Source organism: Schistocerca piceifrons, chromosome 6 (assembly GCF_021461385.2).
Source record: "Schistocerca piceifrons isolate TAMUIC-IGC-003096 chromosome 6, iqSchPice1.1, whole genome shotgun sequence".
NCBI classification, from domain to species: domain Eukaryota; kingdom Metazoa; phylum Arthropoda; class Insecta; order Orthoptera; family Acrididae; genus Schistocerca; species Schistocerca piceifrons.
The window spans coordinates 79,394,842-79,414,574 of NC_060143.1; the positions used below are offsets into that span (position 1 = coordinate 79,394,842).

The following is a 19,733-nucleotide window of genomic DNA, read 5'->3' on the forward strand; positions in this document are numbered from 1 at the left end:
CCGCGCAGTTGTGGGAGGGAGAGCTACTTGCCGCTCTGCACAGCTACTGGGAGCCGCGGCCACCACTGTGCCGTGAAGCGGACACTGGACAGCGGCCGGCGGCTGCCAATTACGGGGAGAAAATGGAAGGCGGCGGCAGTCGTGCCGTCACGGCTCGCGGGCCGAAGAGGAGGACAACGCGGCCGGCAGCAGACTAGGCTGGCTGGCTGGCTAGGCACCGTGCGTGGCACGGCCGCTTCTTGTGACACAGTAAACTCGCGGCACCGACACTCAATAATTGATTCCTCTCTCTCTCTCTCTCTCTCTCTCTCTCTCTCTCTCTCTCTCTCTCTCTCTCTCCCCTTTCTCAGTTTATTATGCCTGGTCTACAAAAATGGTTCAAATGGCTCTAAGCACTATGGGACTTAACATCTGAGGTCATCAGTCACCTAGACTTAGAACTACTTAAACCTAACTTAAGGACATGCCCGAGGCAGGATTCGAACCTGCGACCGAAGCAGCAGCGCGGTTCCGGATTGAAGAGCCCAGAACCGCTCGGCCACACCGGTCGGCGTCTGGTCTCCATTAACGCTTTGTCATCAGTCTTGTATCATGATGCAAAGCTACACTATTCAAACTTTCGCTCGGTCGCTCCAAAACAGTCGTGGAGGAGGAACTGCTACTGACGACATCTGCGGTATGTGCTCTTAAACTGAACAAGAAAACAAAAGTCCACACGTCGCTCACGACGGTCCCGGTACTCGTTATTGAAGACAGGGACATTCTCCCATGTTAATTTTTCCGACAGCTACAGTAGGAACCTGACGATTGGCGCAATTATTTACGTATGAACACAGAAACGTACTGCCAACTGTTAAGCTTGTAACCCAAAAAACGGGAAAAGAAGACAGTGGCATGAGGGTGGGTATCAGCGCCCACGAGACACTCGCAGCAACCTAGCGAGTGGAAGGAGTTACAAGGATCTTGAGTTGCCTAGTTCTGTATGAGGGGCGCGGTAAATAATAGTTGACCATGGAAATAAAAAGTGATTTTTCCTACTTAACTCCTTTTCAGAATCCTCTACGCCGTGACCTTCGGCATTCAAGAAGGAAAGTAAATCAAAGTATCACAAGAAGGTTTATAAATTCCTTCCGTTCCAACTCCAGATGTCATGGCCGCTTGTATTTTCGCACGAGTTAGTATTGCACTGTCCTCCAGTTCTGAGATATGTCTACAATTTCAAGCCTCTAGCTGATCCGGAAGGCAAAATGGTTCAAATGGCTCTGAGCACTATGGGACTTAGCATCTGAGGTCATCAGTCCCCTAGAACTTAGAACTACTTCAACCTAACTAATTTAATCACATCACACACATCCATGCCTGAGGCAGGATTCGAACCTGCGACCGTAGCGGTCGCGCGGTTCCAAACTGAAGCACCTAGAACCGCTCGGCCACACCGGCCGCTGATCGGGAAATTAGTTTAAAATCAGTTGCAAAATTTTTATGAGGTAGATAGACAAGAAAGGACCTAATAAAAACGTGTTAATAACGGAAACCGCGTCTCCTACGCAAGCATGGTGGCAATTTCTTTTTCTTTCCCCCGAATCGGACAGAAGACAGAATGTCTTATCATTTGACGCAAAGTGTCCACCGACGTGCATTGCACAGTGCCTTCTGGAGTAAGCAAAACCAATACCGGTATCTTAGTTTGGAATAATCGGTATTTTTCGGCATTTGCTTGCTCTCGGTTATAAAAGGTGGTTTTATTTTTTGCTAATATCGGAGTAAAAAAAACCCTAAATATCAATTTGTGATAACAGAATTGCCAAAATTTTTCGTCTTTACATAAAATTTGCATTGTTTTGAAATATTGCGTTATTATAGAAAATGGGAAAAGTGATCAGTGCTGTTTTAATAACAGTGCCAACGAACACATGGCATAAGTTTTGGCACACCACTGCTGAGACAGTAATGTACATGGTACCAAGTGGTGTGATCTACTAGAGAGTACGCGTGTACAAGCAATGTGCCGCATCTGGTCTGTATGGTAGTTTCTCACTGTCGTGGTCGGACATCAGCTGCATTACAGAATAGCACCATCCCTAGTCTGGAAGTTTTTACAAAGTGCGATATCAATGAAGTACAGCGCTCCAATTGCTTTGAAAGATTAAAAATGAGAAGAGCCACAACAAAGTTATGAAATAATATAAGGAGAAAACTTAAAAGTTTATTCATAATTTGCAATAAAAATAGAAAGCAGTTGATCTGCTGTCTTTGTCTACAAAACATGCCCTTATCTGCTTGTTGCCCTTGAAACCGGACGAATTAACAACAAAATTAGACTCCTTGAACCCCAGTTTTCACCCTTCACACTTAAGTGCATGGCGGAGGGTTCATCGCACCATCTTCAGAATAATTCTCTATTATTCCACTCTTGAACAGCGTGCAGAAAAAAGCAACATCTATATCTTTCAGTGCGAGCTCTGATTTTCCTTACTTTATCATGAGGATCGATTCTCCCAACGGAGATCGGCGTCAAGGAAATATTTTCGCATTCGGAGGAGAAAGCTGATGACTGAAATTTCGTGAGAATATTCCGCCGCAACGACAAACGCCTTTGCTTTACTGATGTCCATCCCAAATCCTGTATCATGTCAGTGATAATCTCTCCCCTGTTTCTGGACAACACACAACGTGGTGTTCTTCTTTGAACTTTCTCGATGTATTCTGTTGATACTATCTCGTAGGGGCCCACACCGTGCAGCAGTACCCCAAAAGAGGACGGGTAAGTGTAGTGTAGGCAGTCTCTTTACTAGATCTGTTGCATCTTCTTACTGTTTTGTTAATAAAACCCAGTTTTTAGCTCGCCTTCCTCACAATATTTTTTGTGTGTTCTTTCCAAAGTAAGTTGTCATGATTTTTATTCCTAAGCATTTAGTTGAATTTTAGACGTTTAGATTTCATTGATTTATCGTGTAACGGAAGTTTGACAGATTCCTTTTACCACTCATGTGGATGATCTCTCACTTTTTATTATTTACGGCAGGTTGTCAATTTTCGCGCCATACAGTTATCTTACCTAAATCGTTGGTTCTGATCTTCTGATTACTTTATTTGACGATAAACGACATCTGCAAACAAGCTAAGACGGCTGCTCAGATTGTCTCCTAAATCGTTTATACAGATAAGGAACAGCAGGTGGTCCATAACACTACCTTGTAAAACGCCATAAATCACTTCCGTTTTTACTCGATGCCTTTCCGTCTGTTACTACGAACCGTGAACTCTGAAAGGAAACCACGAATCCAGTCGCAGCTGCGACCACATTCCATACGGACGCAATTTCGTTAAAGGCGGCTTGTGAGAAACGGTGTCAAAAGCCTTCTGGAAATCTATAAATTCGGATTCAATTTGAAAACCTTTGTCGATAGCACTCATCACTTCGTGTGAGTAAAGAGCCAGATGTTTCATAAGAACGGTGTTTTCTAAATCTTTGTTGACTATGTGCCAATATACCGTTCTTTTCGAGGTAGTTCATAATGTTCGAACACAATAAATGTTCTAAAATCCTGGTGCGTATCGACGTTAATGATGTGGGCCTGTAATTTATTGGATTACTCCTACTGCTTTTTTTGTATGTTGGTATGACATGTGCAACTTTTCATTCTTTGGTTACAGTTCTTTCGTCGTGCGAGCGGTTGTATATAATTTTTAAGTACGGAGCTATTGCATTAGGCTACTCTGAAAGGAAGCTAATTTATATACAGTCGGGATCGGAAGACCTGATTTTATTAAGTGACTTGCGTTGCTTCACTACTCCACCATCTCTCAAAACACGGAAAGCAAAGAGCTTGCAGTAAGAGAGATTTGTTACACAGTATCGAAGATGAACAGCTCCTGGCCCTTAAGGTAAGAATACTAGATCCCAGGTTTACTACAAATTTTTGCTTCGAATGATCGTTCCTGTCTTATGCGTGAATACTGACCATTCTTCCTGGGGCAGCTAGTATAAGACGTACCTTGAACGCGGTGGAGACTTGTACGCCCATTGTGTGGCGCGGCTGTTGTTGCGCAGCGTGCTGCCTAGCTGGTAACGTCGGCGAGGGCGCCGCTATGACAGAAGTTCTGAGCAGCAGAAACATACGCTGCGTCAACGCGCTTGGCGGTGGCAGCGTACTATAAAGCGCCGTCCCATTTCGACACGACCGCTTGGATGGACGTTCCGTCTCGATACGCGCAGGAACATGCAACCCCGCTTCCTGTTAAGGAGATGGTGGCGGGGGAGGGAGGGGGGGAGGAAGGCAGTGCCACGTCTCGCCGTATCTCCTGCTGCGATGGGTGGGGGTGAATTGTCATGTCTGCTTCACTGTGCCTGCTGCCTTCTGCGTGACTGCGCGCACTACTTTATGTAGCTTGGAGGCCCAGAGTCGTATCAGTATCTAGTTTAGTGTCGCCTGAAATCTACAGACGTACTGCTCGCTGCCAGTGGCAGGGGCATTTTAAAACAACTACCTGCCACAGACACATGTAACTTTTAAACTATTTCTTTAACTTTTTGTCTTAGTTGCGTTCGCATTTGAGTTAATAGTGACTATTTCAGAACTTATTCACGGATTTTCAAAACATTATCTACACTTTCAAAGAAACCATCCCAGTATTTTCCTGAAGCGATTTAGGGAAATCACGGAAAACCAAAATCAGGATGGCCGGAAGCGGGTTTGAACCGTCGTCCTCCCGACTGCGAGTCTATTGTGCTAACCACTGCGCCACCTCGCTTGTTAGTTCAATTATTCGTACCTGTTAGATAGCGTTGTAACTTTTAAGTAGGAGCGGAATCTTCATTCATTCATTAACAGTCATTCCTGTGCATATAGCTGCACTCCATGGTATGTTTATTCATAGCTGAAGTAAATGCTAACCTAATTAATGCCATTAGATTGCTCAACACAAATAACAGAGTTAATTTTTACAGTTAAAGATGTGGATTGCTGTGTTAAGAATTTGACATCTGCGTAGTCAGCTGTGTAGTAGGAAGTGGGCTAACAACGCTAAACCTAGGTAGTACAAAATAATAAAGTGAGACAAGGTAAAAAAAAGTTTCTTTTAGTTAATACTATATGTATCACCAAGAAACCTCACTTGAAAGTCAACAAACACGTTCGAAAGCGGTCGCCTTTAACTGAAACGTGAACGTAACTAAAACCTTACATTAAAGAAATAGTAAGATTAAATAACGTTATTCGTCCTTGTGTCAACGCAAGTGTGAAAATTCCACACATAGCTGACTGTTAAATTTAACAATTTACCAACAAGCTGTAGAACACTATAATAATATTACCAGAGAGACGTTGCTAGAACAGAACAGCGCTGTGAGGCAGCTTCCCAAAGACATCGGCTGGTTAGTTGGGTTGTTGTGGGGGAGGAGACCAGACAGCGAGGTCATCGGTCTCATCGGACTAGGGAAGGACGGGGAAGGAAGTCGGCCGTGCCCTTTCAAAGGAACCATCCCGGCATTTGCCTGGAGTGATTTAGGGAAATCACGGAAAACCTAAATCAGGATGGCCGGACGCGGGATTGAACCGTCGTCCTCCCGAATGAGAGACCAGTGAACGTCGGCTGTGGTGGAGCTTTGATGGCTTGTCTGTTACAGGTGGCCGGCCGGAGTGGCCGTGCGGTTCTAGGCGCTACAGTCTGGAGCCGAGCGACCGCTACGGTCGCAGGTTCGAATCCTGCCTCGGGCATGGATGTGTGTGATGTCCTTAGGTTAGTTAGGTTTAATTAGTTCTAAGTTCTAGGCGACTGATGACCTCAGAAGTTAAGTCGCATAGTGCTCAGAGCCATTTGAACCATTTTTTTTTTGTTACAGGTGGTCAACAAGTGATAAGCTGTGGCAAGCTGATGTCCGGCTGCGGAAGACGCGAGCGTGATATCCTTGGGTTGAAGTGCTGTGACCCACGTAACGCTCCTGACTTACCGACTTAGCCCACATGAAGCCTACTAAAAGAAACAAAGAGGGTGCAAGGGAATAACGAACGACCTCTACCTACCCGTACACAAAGATATTATAGACATTACTCGCCCCACACTTAAGTACCCTATATGGGAAGGATTCAAACATCAGCGAACCTTGACCCGAGAGAAGGTAGGACGACGACAGCTTAAGCACTTAGACTGGGTCTTCGACCTTGTCACTAATACGGTACGCTGGGGTGGCATGGACGCGAGTGGGACAGTGAAAGGACGTGATATTACTGTTCAGTGTTACTACTTCGTGGCAGTGCAGAGGAAGAGCTACTGGTGTGGAATGGGAAGCACCTAAGGGACTTGCACAGTTTCAGTCTACACAAGTGTAACCATCTCAGCTCTTGTATAACGTAGATTGGAGACATGTGTTCAAAAAATCTGTGCCTGAGGGCAGTAATATACCGTGTTTGTTATTGTGGTCTTCACGATATCGAAACAATGTATGTTTCGCCGCAACACAACATAATCGCAACATGAGCAGAACAACTGAAGTGGCTTTTAGAGGTGGCAACTTTGGTAAAAACATTTTAGCCGTCTATTTTAACGATATCAGCTGTTTATACGGTGTGTTGTTATATAGTTGTTTGTCTTTTTGGCTTTGTAAAGGGCGCCAGCAGATAACGTTTTGGGAAAGAATACGCTTTGGAAACACGTCACGAAATCATATCTTTAAATTTACCGTCTCTGTCAATCCAACGCGAGTGGTACCGACATCTGCTCTTCTACTTCAGTTTATCATTTTTGCATTTTACATATACAGCTTGAGTATTTACGACATGATACAAGGATTTACAGTGTTAATTATGGACGAAAGATAAAGGTCTCGCTATTGGCCATTGTTACATGTACTGGTGTACGGGCCCATTTGAAAAAGTTCCTTTCTCTCGGAGAAAACAGAGACATCCTAAACACTAGTCCATACAGTACACGCAGACATTTTTCTAGTCCATACATTGCACGCAAACATTTTTCTCTTATCCTATGCTCTGTCGGCGTGTGAGTAAATACAGCGTGTCCCAGGAGGAATGATCAATATTCAAGGACATGACATGAACGATCATTCGAAGTAAGAATGTTTAGCACACGTGGGCTCTAAAATGCTACATTAAGAGATATGAACACTTCCTCAACTTGGATAGTGTGAAACAAATGTCTTTGACTGCGAGCTCTTTGCTATCTATATTTTTTTTGGGAGGGGGGGGGGGAGATAATATGGACCAAAACACGAAAAAATTGGCTAGCAAACATGAGATCTGAAATGCATACGTTAAGAGCTATGAGCACCGGTTCATCTTCGCTACTGTGAAAAATATACGTTCTACTGAGCTGCATTTTAAAGCCCACGTTTACAAAAGCTCGTAACTGTTACAAGCCAGCAATAGGCGGCATTAGTCGTGAATCAAACATCAGGATTTGCTGCCACGCGCGGCCTCAACCACAAGCTTTCAAATAATTGACTCCAAGTTCTCCACTGCACGAATACTTAACAATACCGATTCTGAGTAGTCGCATGTGTGGAGATGTCCTGTGGACACAGCAGGAAGTTTTTTGTATAGCAAGGCAAACCTGTGGTCGCGCCCTCCAGAAGCACTGGAGCAACTGTTGCAGCAGTTGAGGCGGGATACGTACCTGCAACAAAAGGAAAGCAAACATGTAAACCAAGTACTGGAAGAGTCCCTACCTCAGCATATGTCTAATTACTCATAGAAATGTTGCTAAGAAACCTCGAGCTATAAATGATAGTACGAAACTCTGTGTTTCACTTAGAGTCTGTCATAAAGAGTATACACCAGGTAACATTGATAGGATCAAACACAGGACTTAAATTGAGGAAGAAACTTCTAACAATGTATACGTTTGTAGCACAGCACTGTATGGTAATGAAACATGGACAGTAAGAAACCCGAAACAGAAGATAATCGAAGCATTTAAGACATGGTGCTACAAAAAAAGGTTGCAAATTAGGTGGACTGATAAGAATGAGGAGGCTCTCCGCAGAATCTGCGAGAAAAGGAATATATGGAACGCACTGACAAGACGAAAGGACAGGGTAACAGAAACCTGTTAAGACACTAGGTAATAACTTCCGTGGTATTAGAGGGGACTGTAGAAGGTAAAAACTGTAGAGGAATACAGAGACTGGAATACATCCAGCACAAAATTGAGGATGTAGGGTGCAAATGCTACTCTGAGAGGAAGGGGTTGGCACGTTCATGCCACACACAGAAAGTGTCGCGTCAGATGAAGAATATACAAGGTGGTCGGAAATTCCCTTTACAAACTTCTAGGCCTTGTAGTGGGGAGTGAGTACACAATATTTTTAATAGGAACCGATGTTCAGAAGCGTACCATTTCCGTGGTACAACCATTTGAAAACATGTTGCTAATGCAACCATTTTTACAAGTAGTTGACTGGGCGTGATCCAGTAAATCACTTGTTTTACAGTTCCACTCATTAACAGACCATGAGGCTGCTCGTATACTTGTTGACGGGTTGTCATCAACGTGATGCACTAACGCCTCTTCCAGTTCGGGCGTGTGAGGCCTCGCTGGAGCGCCACTGTCACGCCTGCTGCTGGTGAAGATATTCTTTCTCGAAACCGCTGCGTAACTGTGGCGAAAAGGGGACGCGATGTAGTCTGAAGTCGTGGAGAACTATTTTGATAAAGGCGACGAGCAGTTCGTCCATTGCCGTGAGCTTCGCCATTCAGGAAGATCATGTCGGTGTTTTCTGCAAACTTGTACTCAAGCATGTTGCTCCAACACTGACAGACGCGTGAATGAGGCTCAACCAGGTCAGTGCGGTACGATAGGATGTCAAATGACATCAGCCGTTCTGACGTAAGCACCGATCACTATGACTATCCTGTTGCAAACCTACCCAGCAAACATGTTTTCAAACGGCTGTAACACGAAAACGGTACGTATCCGGACATGTGCTCCTATTGAAAATATTACGTACTCACTCCCCTCTACAAGTCCTAGAAGTTTGTAACGGGAATTTCCGACCACCATGTATACTGAAATAAACTGTGTGTAACAATACTATAGCGCTGTCTGTCCTCCTAAAACGGTGGTTCAAATGAAATTTTCTGAGGGATAAAAGCTACACGATTCGATTCTGTTTCAGGCACGAAACTAAATTATTTTCAAAAGATCATTACTATTTTCACAATTTCGTACGACTCTAATACAGATTATGTACGTTATCAATAATTACTTTTTCTCAGTTACTAGCATTAATGCGGTGGAGCTTACAGGTTCCTCACACTGTCCACCCACTACACACATACTGTATGTTGTGCTTTTCCCATACAATGCTGATGATAAAAGTGGGACAAATGGGAAGAAATGCTAAATGTCTCAAGAAAAGCAATACCTGCAGAAGTCTAGAAATTGCTTCATTACTCGCTTCGAAAGAGAAAAATGAATTAACTGGGAACACGACACAGAATGACAGCACGACACAGCAGTCACTACGTAAGGGTTACTATAGTGCTGTACACAGTTTTTATTCAAAAATGGTTCAAATGGTTCTGAGCACTATGGGACTCAACTGCTGTGGTCATAAGTCCCCTAGAACTTAGAACTACTTAAACCTAACTAACCTAAGGACAGCACGCAACACCCAGCCATCACGAGGCAGAGAAAATCCCTGACCCCGCCGGGAATCGAACCCGGGCGTGGGAAGCGAGAACGCTACCGCACGACCACGAGATGCGGGCACACAGTTTTTATTATGACGAAATAAATCTCGGTTGAACAGTCTGGTATAAGTGTGCATAGGACACAATATTTCGGCAATCGATCACGTTGCCATCATCAGGTGCGCTGTACATCAGCGCACCTGATGATGGCAACGTGGTCGATTGCCGAATTATTGTGTCCTACGCACACTCGTACCACGCTGTTCACCCGAGATATATTTCGTCGTAAAATACGCCTGGAGAAATTGAAGAATCACAGTTTTTATTATTATTATTATTATTATTACTATTATTATTATTTTTATTATTAGAGTGATTAGACACACAGCATTAACAGCCTGGAGTCGTCCAATTTCTGCCTGCTCAGAAGTAATGAAGTGATTTACGAATAATAAGTACAGTGCACACATCTGAAAACGTTTGATTTTAAATGGGGTTGCAATGTGCAGCTAAAGTAAGTGTCGGAATGGAGAGGAATAATCAAGGGAAAGTATGTTCTGCAACAAATGTGTGCCCTCATTGTCGATACTTAGCTTTCTTTTCCGAGAAGGAGTTGTAAGTAGCACTAGCGACGCTTCACGAATTCTTCCGTCATTCATTCTCTCTCTCTCTCTCTCTGTCACACACACACACACACACACACACACACACACACACACACACACACAGAGAGAGAAAGAGAGAGAGAGAGAGAGAGAGAGAGAGAGAGAGAAAATTCGGTAAATTCTTTACTGGTAACAGATCGGTTCCACTGAGGGAACAGTTTTAGGGAAAAGAATGAAACTTCAGAAGATGTACACTCTGACTTGGCAAACAGGTTTTGCTTTTCCAGAGTTTCGTATGAAGAGCTTAGTGCAAAGAAGCTAAAGTGCAAATAGACAGAAACAAAGGGTTATGGGGGAAAACGGCACAATCTAGTAACGCAACTTTGATAAGCGGCGGTACTGTAGATGAGAAGTGAAGACGGACTATGCTTTCACGAGTTTAGGTAACTGCCTGAAGCGCCGATATAAACAGAATACCAGTGGAGGCATATGCCAGAGAGATTTCAGAAGCTCGTGTGCGTCTAACTTGCGTCTCGAGTGCCGGCGCAGTGCAGTGTTTACGGGGCCTCGTTGCAGCAGCAGTAGCCTACACAACACCACACAGAGAGACCGCCCGGCCTCGTCCTTGGAGCCGGCGACCCACATACACATTCTCTCTCGACACATACCTCGGCCTGCGCGCTATCTTATCTCCCACAATGGACAGCACAACACAACACCTGACACGCTGGTGTCGGTGACGGCTGCAGAGCTACCCAATGCCCGCTTCGCGAAAACAAAATATATATATCTCTCTCTCTCTCTCTCTCTCTCTCTCTCTCTCTCTCTCTGTGTGTGTGTGTGTGTGTGTGTGTGTGTGTGTGTGTGTGTTGATAATGATCAATGAGCCCACTTGAATGGCCGCCAAGTTCTGATCTGTTGCCGGGTTGAAGTGTCAACAGGTTCGGAATGTCAAGCAGCCTACGGAATGCTCCCAGAACAATACACAAGACACAAAATGACACGTTCTGCTCATAACAGCATAAAGTAATCCACCTAAAAAGTAAAGAATCCATCAATCGGTACACTTTACTAGGCAGGCAGTAAGCCGTTGTCATTCGCCAACCAATGATCTGCCTTACAGCGTTAATGGTGTCGAGGCCTGGTTCAACCCTAGACCAGTGAAGGGAGAAAAGTGTTACGTTGTCACTAAAACATCGTAAATTGTACTGCTCAAACTTATTCAAAGGAAGTCATAATTGTTGTTGTCGTTGTTGTGGTCTTCAGTCCCGAGACTGGTTTGATGCAGCTCTCCATGCTACTCTATCCTGTGCAAGCTTTTTCATCTCCCAGTACTGACTGCAATCTACATCCTTCTGAATCTGCTTAGTGTATTCATCTCTTGGTCTCCCTCTACAATTTTTACCCTCCACGCTGCCCTCCAATGCTACATATGTGACCCCTTAATGCCTCAGAACATGTCCTACCAACCGATCCCTTCTTCTAGTCAAGTTGTGCCACAAACTACTCTTCTCCCCAATTCTATTCAATACCTCCTCATTAGTTATGTGATCTACCCATATAATATTCAGCATTCTTCTGTAGCACCACATTTCGAAAGCTTCTATTCTCTTCTTGTCTAAACTATTTATCGTCCATGTTTCACTTCCATACATGGCTACACTCCATACAAATACTTTCAGAAACGACTTCCTGACATTTAAATCAATACTCGATGTTAACAAATTTCTCTTCTTCAGAAACGCTTTCCTTGCCATTGCCAGTCTACATTTTATATCCTCTCTACTTCGACCATCATCAGTTATTTTGCTCCCCAAACAGCAAAACTCCTTTACTACTTTAAGTGCCTCATTTCCTAATCTAATACCCTCAACATCACCCGACTTAATTCGACTACATTCCATTATCCTCGTTTTGCTTTTGTTCATGTTCATCTTATATCCTCCCTTCAAGACACTGTCCATTGCGTTCAACTGCACTTCCAAGTCCTTTGCTGTCTCTGACAGAATTACAATGTCATCGGTGAACCTCAAAGTTTTTATTTCTTCTCCATGGATTTTAATACCTACTCAGAATTTTTCTTTTGTTTCCTTTACTGCTTGCTCAATATACAGATTGAATAACATCGGGGAGAGACTACAACCCTGTCTTACTCCCTTCCCAACCACAGCTTCCCTTTCATGTCCCTCGACTCTTGTAACTGCCATTTGGTTTCTATACAAATTGTAAATACCCTTTCGCTCCCTATATTTTACCCCTGCCACCTTCAGAATTTGAAAGAGAGTATTCCAGTGAACATTGTCAAAACCTTTCTCTCAGTCTACAAATGCTAGAATCGTAGGATTGCCTTTCCTTAATCTAGCTTCTAAGATAAGCCGTAGGGTCAGTATTGCCTCACGTGTTCCAATATTTCTACGGAATCCAAACTGATCTTTCCCGAGGTCGGCTTCTACTAGTTTTTCCATTCGTCTGTAAAGAATTCGCGTTAGTATTTTGCAGCCGTGACTTATTAAACTGATAGTTCGGTAATTTTCACATCTGTCAACGCCTGCTTTCTTTGGGATTGGAATTATTATATTCTTCTTGAAGTCTGAGGGTATTTCGCCTGTTTCATACATCTTGCTCACCAGATGGTAGAGTTTTGTCAGGACTGGCTCTCCCAAGGCCGTCAGTAGTTCTAATGGAATGTTGTCTACTCCCGGGGCCTTGTTTCGACTCAGGTCTTTCAGTGCTTTGTCAAACTCTTCACGCAGTATCGTATCTCCCATTTCATCTTCATCTACATCCTCTTCCATTTCCATAATATTGTTCTCAAGTACATTGCCCTTGTATAGGCTCTCTATATACTCCATCCACCCTTCTGCTTTCCCTCCTTTGCTTAGAACTGTGTTTCCATCTGAGCTCTTGATATTCATACAAGTGGTTCTCTTTTCTCCAAAGGTCTCTTTAATTTTCCTGTAGGCAGTATCTATCTTACCCCTAGTGAGATAACCCTCTACATCCATACATTTGTCCTCTAGCCATCCCCGCTTAGCCGTTTTGCACTTCCTGTTGATCTCGTTTTAGAGACGTTTGTATTCCTTTTTTCCTGCTTCATTTACTGCATTTTTATATTTTCTCCTTTCATCAATTAAATTCAGTATTTCTTCTGTTACCCTAGGATTTCTACTAGCCCTCGTCTTTTTATCTACTTGATCCTCTGCTGCCTTCACTACTTCATCCCTAAAAGCTACCCATTCTTCTTCTACTGTATTTCTTTCCCCCGTTCCTGTCAATCGTTCCCTAATGCTCTCCCTGAAGCGCTCTATAACCTCTGGTTCTTTCAGTTTATCCAGGTTCCATCTCCTCAAATTCCCACCTTTTTGCAGTTTCTTCAGTTTTAATCTACAGTTCATAACCAATAGATTGTGGTCAGAGTCCACATCTGCCCTTGGAAATGTCTTACAATTTAAAACCTGGTTCCTAAATCTCTGTCTTACCATTATAAGCTATCTGATACCTTCTAGTATCCCCAGGATTCTTCCATGTATACAACCTTCTTTTATGATTCATGAACCAAGTGTTAGCTATGATTAAGTTATGCTCTGTGCAAAATTCTACCAGGCGGCTTCCTCTTTCATTTCTTACCCCCAATCCATATTCACCTACTACGTTTCCTTCTCTCCCTTTTCCTACTACCGAATTCCAGTCACCCATGACTATTAAATTTTCGTCTCCCTTCACTATCTGAATAATTTCTTTTATTTCATCATATATTTCTTGAATTTCGTCATCTGCAGAGCTAGTTGGCATATAAACTTGTACTACTGCAGTAGGCGTGGGCTTCGTGTCTATCTTGGCTACAATAATGCGTTCACTATGCTGTTTGTAGTAGCTTACCCACATTCCTATTTTTTATTCATTATTAAACCTACTCCTGAATTACCCCTATTTGACTTTGTATTTATAACCCTGTAGTCACCTGACCAGAAGTCTTGTTCCTCCTGCCACCGAACTTCACTAATTCCCACTATATCTAACTTCAACCTATCCATTTCCCTTTTTAAATTTTCTAACCTACCTGCCCGATTAAGGGATCTGACATTCCACGCTCCGATCCGTAGAACGCCAGTTTTCTTTCTCCTGATAACGACGTCCTCCTCAGTAGTCCCCGCCCGGAGATCCGAATGGGGGACTATTTTACCTCCGGAATATTTTACCCAAGAGGACGCCATCATCATTTAACCATGCAGTAGAGCTGCATGCCCTCGGGAAAAATTACGGCTGTAGCTTCCCCTTGCTTTCAACCGTTAGCAGTACCAGCACAGCAAGGCCGTTTTGGTTAGTGTTACAAGGCCAGATCAGTCAATCATCCAGACTGTTGCCCCTGCAACTACTGAAAAGCTGCTGCCCCTCTTCAGGAACCACGCGTTTGTCTGGCCTCTCAACAGATACCCCTCCGTTGTGGTTGCACCTACGTTACGGCTATCTGTATCGCTGAGGCACGCAAGCCTCCCCACCAACGGAAAGGTCCATGGTTCATGGGGGGGAGTCATAATTAATACTGTTAAAAACCATTCAAAAGCCAATATCGCACAAAATATTTTTTATTCAAGACAGCAGCTTTCAACGGTCTAAGCTGTCATCTTCAGGTCTTAAACTTTTTTTTTTGTTCGCTTTACGCTGAACCTCATGCACAAGCGTAAAACGAAGATGTTGTACTATAAAAATGTTTAAGACCTGAAGATGACAGCTTACACTGTTTTGCGATCTTCGCTTTTTAATAGTTTTTAACAAGTAAAGCAGATCGCCTTTCGATGCTCTCATAATGAGGAAATACTACCATAATTCATCGATTACGCATTTTTGCTTACAATTATTATATTTCTAATGGTATGTTACATACCAAATTAAGTACAAAATGTTCTGTTTTATATCCTACTGCAACTGTAATTTTTACAAAGATTTAATAATCTAGGATTAATGTGGATTCCATATGATGAAACTATCTTAAGATTTTCTTCCTCCACATACCCACATACACAAAGCTTGGCCTAAATTGAAATTCAATCTATGTGATTGATCAAAGATTGAAGCAAGAATCTTTCTATTCTGACGGCTATCCAATGAAACTTGAATTCTTCGTGTGCACTAAATAATATATGACGCACTTATAGTTAACTTGTAACACACCAAGAGCATCTTCGATAGTGAGAGAAGCTGAAGAAATGAATTAAAATTTGTACCACGACCAGAACTTGAACCCGGTTCTCATCCTTACTAGGCAGATGTGCTAACCGTAACTCTAGTAAGCAGGAGAACCGGGTTCAAGTTCTGGTTGTGGTACAAATTTTAATTCATTTCTTCAGCTTCTCTCATCATCGAAGATAAAGCTGAGACTCATATGTCTCACGGAAATTGTAATTCCATCAGATCAACAGAATACCAAGAACAGTTACTGCAGCAATTATGATACTTTAAACCACATGGCAGCCATAAATTTGATTTAGGTTTTCATTTAAGCCACCATCATGACTGTTCTCAGGCAGCTTTCACTTATACAATGCTCAGAAATAAGAATACAGCAAAACTAGAAGACAAAATCAGACCTCAACATGTTGACGCGTTAACCGTCTAAAAGCGTGAAACCTGAGTTTCTCCCGGCGTATAAAATGTTCAAATGACTAACGGGAAGGCACCCGGTTAACGTCATGGATAAGGAAGTAGTTGAAATTAAATTAGCAGATAACCTTGCAAATACAGATGGACGTTTTTGCTTAAATTCTGCTCTCTCTCTCTCTCTCTCTCTCTCTCTCTCTCTCTCTCTCTCTCTCTCTCTCGTCAAAAAGAGAGGGACAGAATTAATGCTACCTCGCCCGCTGTTTAGCAATTTTCACTATCGGTAAATTCTGGTGTCGGTCGTCTTTGATTGGTGTGGTGGCGCTTGTGATTACAGTGTGTGTGTGGGGGGGGGGGGGGAGGGGGGGGGAGGGGGGGCGGGCTCTTGTGCATTTCTCCGTGTTACCTTTCCAGAACTGCTCTGCAAACCGAGGTTTTAAACATTATTGCACAGCGCTTTAGTACTGCAATTATGCCTTGAAAATGACAGGGTGATCTGTCCAAGTATCAGCGGTTGTCGACGACTTCACCCGGCTACTTTCCCGTAATTTATCTGAACATACGAAAATGGATTTCACAAGTCCCAATACGTTCATAGTGTCTCTTAACATAAAGATTTTAAGCACAACAGTGACCTTTTGCGTTTCTCTTTGGACACTCTATAAGTTCCACTGTGTTTGACAGCGCTTTTCTGAGTTTAAAATCATTGCTACATCAGGAAGAGGCCAGTTACCGATTTGGAGGCTATTTGCAAGAGAATGCACGGAGCTATCAGATGCTCAGCCGCCACAATCTTCAGAAGCACGGGTTGTCGTGATACTCAAGATTATGACTACCGATCTATCTGGTAGATCTGATAAAAATATAAGACATGTGATACTTCCTGATTCCCAGATTACGATAGCCGACGCAATTGGCAGCTCCTTGGTGACGCTTCGAAATGGCTAGTCGTCATATGCCCCATGTCCAAAACAAACTGCGGCTTTGCCCGCCTACAGCCACATGCATGCCCACGGAGACCAAATGCAATATATTCCAACAGGGAGGCAGGCTCTCGAAACACAGTGTTCATTGGTACTTGTACGCAAGTGGGGTCCTATTAGACAAGTACATCCGCCCACGACTTGACTGCACCTCCGTGTCAAAAAGCCCTCACAACTGTAGTATGTAGACTGTCACCATCCACAAGTAGCTACTGCAACTATCGAGGGTGTTGTCTCCGTGAAGCAGTCCTCAAGGGAAAGGCTCACGCACACAGGAAAGTGAGCTAGAGCGTGGGTTGCTGCAGAAACCATTGGTTCAACACGACGCGAGGTCCCAAGTAAGCAGCAGTGAAATCTCGCACTTGGGGCGGCTGACAGGGAAGGCCTCTGTATTTGCTACTATAGAATGTTACCAACTACGCACAAAACAAACGGTTACTCGTCAGAATTCCTGTTCCAGTGGAAGAGTTGTTCAACGAAAAACATTTGGCTTCGTAGGTTTGCACTCCGTCGTTTTCGTACCACTGACCCCTCTGTATCGTCTCGGGAAGGACTGTTTATACTATAAAGGCCACATTTTGCATCACATTTACGGCGAAATACTGTTACAAATGAGATGAACTGGAAAAACAGTTCAGCCAGCAATAAGGGGACTTATGCTACACTCGCTTTGCACCACAACGAAGTGGAACCTCCGTGGCTACGACGCATCCCTCTTGAGGAGTCTTATTGTCCAACTGGAATTGCTCTCCCTCATACGCGGCTAGATGCGGCAGCTAGTGAAGAAAATACGATAGCAGTTGGCACCTTAAGCTCACCGTGTGTTTGGATGTCACCAAACATGCTCACTGCCGTCAGCATAGTCCCGTTTGCCATGGAAGTTCTACACGAGTACTGTCTCGGCGCCAAGGCAGCTCTTACAAGCATGTAGCCGCTTTGTCATCGGGCGTCGACACTGGTCCATTTACCACAGTACAACACTGAGGCGGCTGGTGGACTTGGCTATTCGGAACAGGCAGAGGAAGGGCACTTTACTCTTTTTAGCGTAGACCTAGCCCCTGTGACAGCAGCCGTCTGGTACATCGATCATAGCAGCTGTTAGATTGCGACGTCCCAAAATACGCACATATATGTTGTAACCTCCCAACAGAAAAGTTCCGAAACCTCCCAACAGAAAAAATATAATTATTTATAATTCACATTCAGTGTAACCTCCCAACAGAAAAAAATGTAATAATATAACCATTCACATTTAGCGTAACCTACCAACAGATAAATTCCGAAACCTCCCAACAGAAAAAATATAATTATTTATATCGTTCTCATTTAGCGTACGGTTGGTCTTTCTGAAGACTTTGCTGAGTATGGGCTACCATCTTCCCCAATCAGCTTCTTCTCTTTTGTGTACTAAAGACGTTCATCTATATAAAGTGATAGTTAACTTCATCAAGAGTACTGGTCACAATCTGTAGGTTTTAATGGTGTACGTAAATTATAAATATGTCTTGCTGATGAAGATATTTCAGAATTGGTGTGGATTGTAAGCCAAAGCACTTTTAATTATTTTCCAATTCAATTCAATTCAATTTTTAAAACATTATGTACAAACCTGTAACAGTTAAGCTTTTTATTCATGTAAATACGCATTTCTGTATTTGTGTATTCAATTATGTGTACATTGTCACTTTGTGTTGCCGATGGCTAAATTGAGTATACACTCAAAGGCCAAATAAAAAAAAAAAAATAAAAAAAACTACCCAACAGTAAAAATATGTATAACATTGACATTTAGTGTAACCTACCAATAATAAAGTGACTAATTTCTCGATAAAATTGTGGCTCACTTATAACCTTTCAATAATTGACTGTGAATTTAAACTGGTAAATTTTGGACGTCACCAGTGCTGCGTCATGGCCCTGAAAGATCATACTGAATAAATTGAAAATTCTTACCTCAATGAAGTCGCCGGATAACGCCAGAGATTATATATATGCTCCTATATGAAGTTTTTCTGGCACAGCTCAGTGTAATGCTGGCAGATAGATTTGTCATGTATAAAAGGAAACAACTGATTTTTCTTTACAATAATCGGGATGACCATGGATTGGAGAAATTAGTAAATTCTTTAACTTGAGATGAATGATTATCAAAAGTTAATTTTTATAAGAAAGATTATTACTAAGAGATTTTTTTAAAAACATTACATGGGACGTGATATTACAATAGTACATATGCGCGAGGCTGCTTTTACCTTATACTACAACGCTCAGGCACCGCCAGCGCTCCGCACGAACGGCCCAGCCAACTCCACGCACACGACTGCTAACTACTACTACTACAACTGCATACAACACTGCTCTCTGGTCTGAGATTCTCTTACAGCTTACATATCGCAGGCAGCGCGTGAGCAATCCATCGAAATTACATCTGCTCGAGTGCGCTAGCAATATATTCCTTAGTCATGGACCTCTTACAATGTTATCCATACAGAGAAATGGACCAGCTCCATTTTGGCGTCGCCAAGATGCGTCACTACTCTTCAAGCTGCCAAATTTCGGTTTCCAATTATTCCATCACTTGTCTTAATTTTCCTTTTGTTCTTAGCTGAGCATTTGTGTGTTCTGGATTGTATGCTTCTGACACGCGACATAGTTACTCTTGTGCTCGTTAGAAATGAGGTATTCGTCAATAGCGGAAGTACAGAATACCTGTCAACAAAGGCTAAAATACGTGTTAGTACAACGGATAAAACCAGAACCAAGTGCTGAGTCAGGGAGAGTTGTGGAAGGTATTAATGAGTAAGAAAAAAATCATAAGGCTTTCCCCCCCCCCCCCACCGAAACGTGTCCTTTAGTCCTTTCCATTTAAAGCGGCAGATCGAAGTAAAATGCATCTC

General features: G+C 43.0%; 1 protein-coding gene across 5 annotated transcripts in view; it reads right to left on the reverse strand.

The window, feature by feature from the left end:
* Positions 1–19,733, reverse strand: part of LOC124802503 (focal adhesion kinase 1) — a 762,075-nt gene that overhangs the window by 322,991 nt on the left and 419,351 nt on the right. The window contains exon 1 of one of the 5 annotated variants that reach the window (XM_047263325.1): positions 3,999–4,015. The exons of the other annotated variants lie outside the window; for them this stretch is intronic. The gene's annotated coding sequence lies outside the window, so the exon portion shown is untranslated. Of the gene's footprint in view, positions 1–3,998; positions 4,016–19,733 lie in introns of those variants that run through there. 5 annotated transcript variants of the gene reach the window in all.